Source organism: Spea bombifrons, chromosome 9 (genome assembly GCF_027358695.1).
Source record: "Spea bombifrons isolate aSpeBom1 chromosome 9, aSpeBom1.2.pri, whole genome shotgun sequence".
Classification (NCBI taxonomy): Eukaryota; Metazoa; Chordata; class Amphibia; order Anura; family Pelobatidae; genus Spea; species Spea bombifrons.
In genome coordinates this window covers 15552478-15557477 of record NC_071095.1, presented here as the reverse complement: position 1 = coordinate 15557477, position 5000 = coordinate 15552478, and the positions used below count along the sequence as shown (strand labels likewise).

The 5000-nt window shown below is 49.3% G+C and overlaps 10 non-coding genes and 5 pseudogenes across 10 annotated transcripts; all 15 read left to right on the top strand.

Annotated features, from left to right (window-relative positions):
* Positions 1–50: 50 nt before the first annotated feature.
* Positions 51–169, top strand: LOC128464595 (5S ribosomal RNA). The gene has a single exon (XR_008344420.1). It is a non-coding gene; the product is annotated as a 5S ribosomal RNA (ribosomal RNA).
* A 236-nt stretch (positions 170–405) lies between these two features.
* Positions 406–524, top strand: LOC128466001 (5S ribosomal RNA). Its single transcript, XR_008345382.1, has one exon. It is a non-coding gene; the product is annotated as a 5S ribosomal RNA (ribosomal RNA).
* Positions 525–820: 296 nt separating this feature from the next.
* LOC128465630 (uncharacterized) lies at positions 821–929 on the top strand (annotated as a pseudogene).
* A 218-nt stretch (positions 930–1147) lies between these two features.
* On the top strand, positions 1148–1266 carry LOC128464472 (5S ribosomal RNA). The gene has a single exon (XR_008344305.1). It is a non-coding gene; the product is annotated as a 5S ribosomal RNA (ribosomal RNA).
* Positions 1267–1499: 233 nt separating this feature from the next.
* On the top strand, positions 1500–1618 carry LOC128465684 (uncharacterized; annotated as a pseudogene).
* A 206-nt stretch (positions 1619–1824) lies between these two features.
* On the top strand, positions 1825–1943 carry LOC128462861 (5S ribosomal RNA). The gene has a single exon (XR_008342787.1). It is a non-coding gene; the product is annotated as a 5S ribosomal RNA (ribosomal RNA).
* Positions 1944–2125: 182 nt separating this feature from the next.
* On the top strand, positions 2126–2244 carry LOC128466814 (5S ribosomal RNA). The gene has a single exon (XR_008345590.1). It is a non-coding gene; the product is annotated as a 5S ribosomal RNA (ribosomal RNA).
* Positions 2245–2537: 293 nt separating this feature from the next.
* On the top strand, positions 2538–2646 carry LOC128465628 (uncharacterized; annotated as a pseudogene).
* Positions 2647–2861: 215 nt separating this feature from the next.
* On the top strand, positions 2862–2980 carry LOC128464471 (5S ribosomal RNA). The gene has a single exon (XR_008344304.1). It is a non-coding gene; the product is annotated as a 5S ribosomal RNA (ribosomal RNA).
* A 239-nt stretch (positions 2981–3219) lies between these two features.
* On the top strand, positions 3220–3338 carry LOC128465683 (uncharacterized; annotated as a pseudogene).
* A 215-nt stretch (positions 3339–3553) lies between these two features.
* On the top strand, positions 3554–3672 carry LOC128462860 (5S ribosomal RNA). Its single transcript, XR_008342786.1, has one exon. It is a non-coding gene; the product is annotated as a 5S ribosomal RNA (ribosomal RNA).
* Positions 3673–3854: 182 nt separating this feature from the next.
* LOC128466813 (5S ribosomal RNA) lies at positions 3855–3973 on the top strand. The gene has a single exon (XR_008345589.1). It is a non-coding gene; the product is annotated as a 5S ribosomal RNA (ribosomal RNA).
* A 245-nt stretch (positions 3974–4218) lies between these two features.
* Positions 4219–4337, top strand: LOC128463031 (5S ribosomal RNA). The gene has a single exon (XR_008342947.1). It is a non-coding gene; the product is annotated as a 5S ribosomal RNA (ribosomal RNA).
* Positions 4338–4555: 218 nt separating this feature from the next.
* LOC128463816 (5S ribosomal RNA) lies at positions 4556–4674 on the top strand. Its single transcript, XR_008343689.1, has one exon. It is a non-coding gene; the product is annotated as a 5S ribosomal RNA (ribosomal RNA).
* A 215-nt stretch (positions 4675–4889) lies between these two features.
* Positions 4890–5000, top strand: part of LOC128465575 (uncharacterized) — a 119-nt pseudogene continuing 8 nt past the window's right edge.

Genomic DNA, 5000 nt, shown 5'->3' with positions numbered 1-5000 from the left:
AGCAGCAGCAGCAGCAACAGAATAAGAGAAGTAAAATAAAAAACTTTCACACCTGCGGCCATACCACCCTGAAAGCGCCCGATCTCATCTGATCTCGGAAGCTAAGCAGGGTTGGGCCTGGTTAGTACCTGGATGGGAGACCGCCTGGGAATACCAGGTGTTGTAGGCTTTTAATTTTTTCTCACAGTCCGGGGAGAGCTTTTTGCCATGTGTTTCTTGCTCATCATCAAAGCTTTAAACCCTTATTTGAACCTTCTCACCTTCTCTGTCCTGTCCCAGGGCTTATAATTCTTTCTGTCTGACGACAAGCAGCAGCAGCAGCAGCAGCAGCAGCAGCAGCAGCAGCAGCAGCAGCAGCAGCAGCAGCAGCAACAGAATAAGAGAAGTAAAATAAAACACTTTCACACCTGCGGCCATACCACCCTGAAAGCGCCCGATCTCGTCCGATCTCGGAAGCTAAGCAGGGTTGGGCCTGGTTAGTACCTGGATGGGAGACCGCCTGGGAATACCAGGTGTTGTAGGCTTTTAATTTTTTCTCACAGTCCGGGGAGAGCTTTTTGCCATGTGTTTCTTGCTCATCATCAAAGCTTTAAACCCTTATTTGAACCTTCTCACCTTCTCTGTCCTGTCCCAGGGCTTATAATTCTTTCTGTCTGACGACAAGCAGCAGCAGCAGCAGCAGCAGCAGCAGCAGCAGCAGCAGCAGCAGCAGCAGCAGCAGCAGCAGCAGCAGCAGCAGCAGCAGCAGCAGCAGCAGCAGCAGCAGCAGCAGCAGCAGCAGCAGCAGCAGAATAAGAGAAGTAAAATAAAACACTTTCACACCTGCGGCCATACCACCCTGGAAGCGCCCGATCTCGGAAGCTAAGCAGGGTTGGGCCTGGTTAGTACCTGGATGGGAGACCGCCTGGGAATACCAGGTGTTGTAGGCTTTTAATTTTTTCTCACAGTCCGGGGAGAGCTTTTTGCCATGTGTTTCTTGCTCATCATCAAAGCTTTAAACCCTTATTTGAACCTTCTCACCTTCTCTGTCCTGTCCCAGGGCTTATAATTCTTTCTGTCTGACGACAAGCAGCAGCAGCAGCAGCAGCAGCAGCAGCAGCAGCAGCAGCAGCAGCAGAATAAGAGAAGTAAAATAAAAAACTTTCACACCTGCGGCCATACCACCCTGAAAGCGCCCGATCTCATCTGATCTCGGAAGCTAAGCAGGGTTGGGTCTGGTTAGTACCTGGATGGGAGACCGCCTGGTAATACCAGGTGTTGTAGGCTTTTAATTTTTTCTCACAGTCCGGGGAGAGCTTTTTGCCATGTGTTTCTTGCTCATCATCAAAGCTTTAAACCCTTATTTGAACCTTCTCACCTTCTCTGTCCTGTCCCAGGGCTTATAATTCTTTCTGTCTGACGACAAGCAGCAGCAGCAGCAGCAGCAGCAGCAGCAGCAGCAGCAGCAGCAGCAGCAGCAACAGCAACAGAATAAGAGAAGTAAAATAAAACACTTTCACACCTGCGGCCATACAACCTTGAAAGCGCCCGATCTCGTCTGATCTCGGAAGCTAAGCAGGGTTGGGCTTGGTTAGTACCTGGATGGGAGACTGCCTGGGAATACCAGGTGTTATAGGCTTTTAATTTTTTCTCACAGTCCGGGGAGAGCTTTTTGCCATGTGTTTCTTGCTCATCATCAAAGCTTTAAACCCTTATTTGAACCTTCTCACCTTCTCTGTCCTGTCCCAGGGCTTATAATTCTTTCTGTCTGACGACAAGCAGCAGCAGCAGCAGCAGCAGCAGCAGCAGCAACAGAATAAGAGAAGTAAAATAAAACACTTTCACACCTGCGGCCATACCACCCTGAAAGCGCCCGATCTCGTCTGATCTCGGAAGCTAAGCAGGGTTGGGCCTGGTTAGTACCTGGATGGAAGACCGCCTGGGAATACCAGGTGTTGTAGGCTTTTAATTTTTTCTCACAGTCCGGGGAGAGCTTTTTGCCATGTGTTTCTTGCTCATCATCAAAGCTTTAAACCCTTATTTGAACCTTCTCACCTTCTCTGTCCTGTCCCAGGGCTTATAATTATTTCTGTCTGACGACAAGCAGCAGCAACAGAATAAGAGATGTAAAATAAAACACTTTCACACCTGCGGCCATACCACCCTGAAAGCGCCCGATCTCGTCTGATCTCGGAAGCTAAGCAGGGTTGGGCCTGGTTAGTACCTGGATGGGAGACCGCCTGGGAATACCAGGTGTTGTAGGCTTTTAATTTTTTCTCACAGTCCGGGGAGAGCTTTTTGCCATGTGTTTCTTGCTCATCATCAAAGCTTTAAACCCTTATTTGAACCTTCTCACCTTCTCTGTCCTGTCCCAGGGCTTATAATTCTTTCTGTCTGACGACAAGCAGCAGCAGCAGCAGCAGCAGCAGCAGCAGCAGCAGCAGCAGCAGCAGCAGCAGCAGCAGCAGCAGCAGCAGCAGCAGCAGCAGCAGCAGCAGCAGCAGCAGCAGCAGCAGCAGCAGCAGCAGAATAAGAGAAGTAAAATAAAACACTTTCACACCTGCGGCCATACCACCCTGAAAGCGCCCGATCTCGGAAGCTAAGCAGGGTTGGGCCTGGTTAGTACCTGGATGGGAGACCGCCTGGGAATACCAGGTGTTGTAGGCTTTTAATTTTTTCTCACAGTCCGGGGAGAGCTTTTTGCCATGTGTTTCTTGCTCATCATCAAAGCTTTAAACCCTTATTTGAACCTTCTCACCTTCTCTGTCCTGTCCCAGGGCTTATAATTCTTTCTGTCTGACGACAAGCAGCAGCAGCAGCAGCAGCAGCAGCAGCAGCAGCAGCAGCAGCAGAATAAGAGAAGTAAAATAAAAAACTTTCACACCTGCGGCCATACCACCCTGAAAGCGCCCGATCTCATCTGATCTCGGAAGCTAAGCAGGGTTGGGTCTGGTTAGTACCTGGATGGGAGACCGCCTGGTAATACCAGGTGTTGTAGGCTTTTAATTTTTTCTCACAGTCCGGGGAGAGCTTTTTGCCATGTGTTTCTTGCTCATCATCAAAGCTTTAAACCCTTATTTGAACCTTCTCACCTTCTCTGTCCTGTCCCAGGGCTTATAATTCTTTCTGTCTGACGACAAGCAGCAGCAGCAGCAGCAGCAGCAGCAGCAGCAGCAGCAGCAGCAGCAGCAGCAGCAGCAACAGCAACAGAATAAGAGAAGTAAAATAAAACACTTTCACACCTGCGGCCATACAACCTTGAAAGCGCCCGATCTCGTCTGATCTCGGAAGCTAAGCAGGGTTGGGCTTGGTTAGTACCTGGATGGGAGACTGCCTGGGAATACCAGGTGTTATAGGCTTTTAATTTTTTCTCACAGTCCGGGGAGAGCTTTTTGCCATGTGTTTCTTGCTCATCATCAAAGCTTTAAACCCTTATTTGAACCTTCTCACCTTCTCTGTCCTGTCCCAGGGCTTATAATTCTTTCTGTCTGACGACAAGCAGCAGCAGCAGCAGCAGCAGCAGCAGCAGCAGCAGCAGCAACAGAATAAGAGAAGTAAAATAAAACACTTTCACACCTGCGGCCATACCACCCTGAAAGCGCCCGATCTCGTCTGATCTCGGAAGCTAAGCAGGGTTGGGCCTGGTTAGTACCTGGATGGAAGACCGCCTGGGAATACCAGGTGTTGTAGGCTTTTAATTTTTTCTCACAGTCCGGGGAGAGCTTTTTGCCATGTGTTTCTTGCTCATCATCAAAGCTTTAAACCCTTATTTGAACCTTCTCACCTTCTCTGTCCTGTCCCAGGGCTTATAATTATTTCTGTCTGACGACAAGCAGCAGCAACAGAATAAGAGATGTAAAATAAAACACTTTCACACCTGCGGCCATACCACCCTGAAAGCGCCCGATCTCGTCTGATCTCGGAAGCTAAGCAGGGTTGGGCCTGGTTAGTACCTGGATGGGAGACCGCCTGGGAATACCAGGTGTTGTAGGCTTTTAATTTTTTCTCACAGTCCGGGGAGAGCTTTTTGCCATGTGTTTCTTGCTCATCATCAAAGCTTTAAACCCTTATTTGGACCTTCTCACCTTCTCTGTCCTGTCCCAGGGCTTATAATTCTTTCTGTCTGACGACAAGCAGCAGCAGCAGCAGCAGCAGCAGCAGCAGCAGCAGCAGCAGCAGCAGCAGCAGCAGCAGCAGCAGCAGCAACAGAATAAGACAAGTAAAATAAAAAACTTTCACACCTGCGGCCATACCACCCTGAAAGCGCCCGATCACGTCTGATCTCGGAAGCTAAGCAGGGTTGGGCCTGGTTAGTACCTGGATGGGAGACCGCCAGGGAATACCAGGTGTTGTAGGCTTTTAATTTTTTCTCACAGTCCGGGGAGAGCTTTTTGCCATGTGTTTCTTGCTCATCATCAAAGCTTTAAACCCTTATTTGAACCTTCTCACCTTCTCTGTCCTGTCCCAGGGCTTATAATTCTTTCTGTCTGACGACAAGCAGCAGCAGCAGCAGCAGCAGCAGCAGCAGCAGCAGCAGCAGCAACAGAATAAGAGAAGTAAAATTAAAAACTTTCACACCTGAGGCCATACCACCCTGAAAGCGCCCGATCACATCTGATCTCGGAAGCTAAGCAGGGTTGGGCCTGGTTAGTACCTGGATGGGAGACCGCCTGGGAATACCAGGTGTTGTAGGCTTTTAATTTTTTCTCACAGTCCGGGGAGAGCTTTTTGCCATGTGTTTCTTGCTCATCATCAAAGCTTTAAACCCTTATTTGAACCTTCTCACCTTCTCTGTCCTGTCCCAGGGCTTATAATTCTTTCTGTCTGACGACAAGCAGCAGCAGCAGCAGCAGCAGCAGCAGCAGCAGCAGCAGCAACAGAATAAGAGAAGTAAAATAAAAAACTTTCACACCTGCAGCCATACCACCCTGAAAGCGCCCGATCTGGTCTGATCTCGGAAGCTAAGCAGAGTTGGGCCTGGTTAGTACCTGGATGGGAGACTGCCTGGGAATACCAGGTGA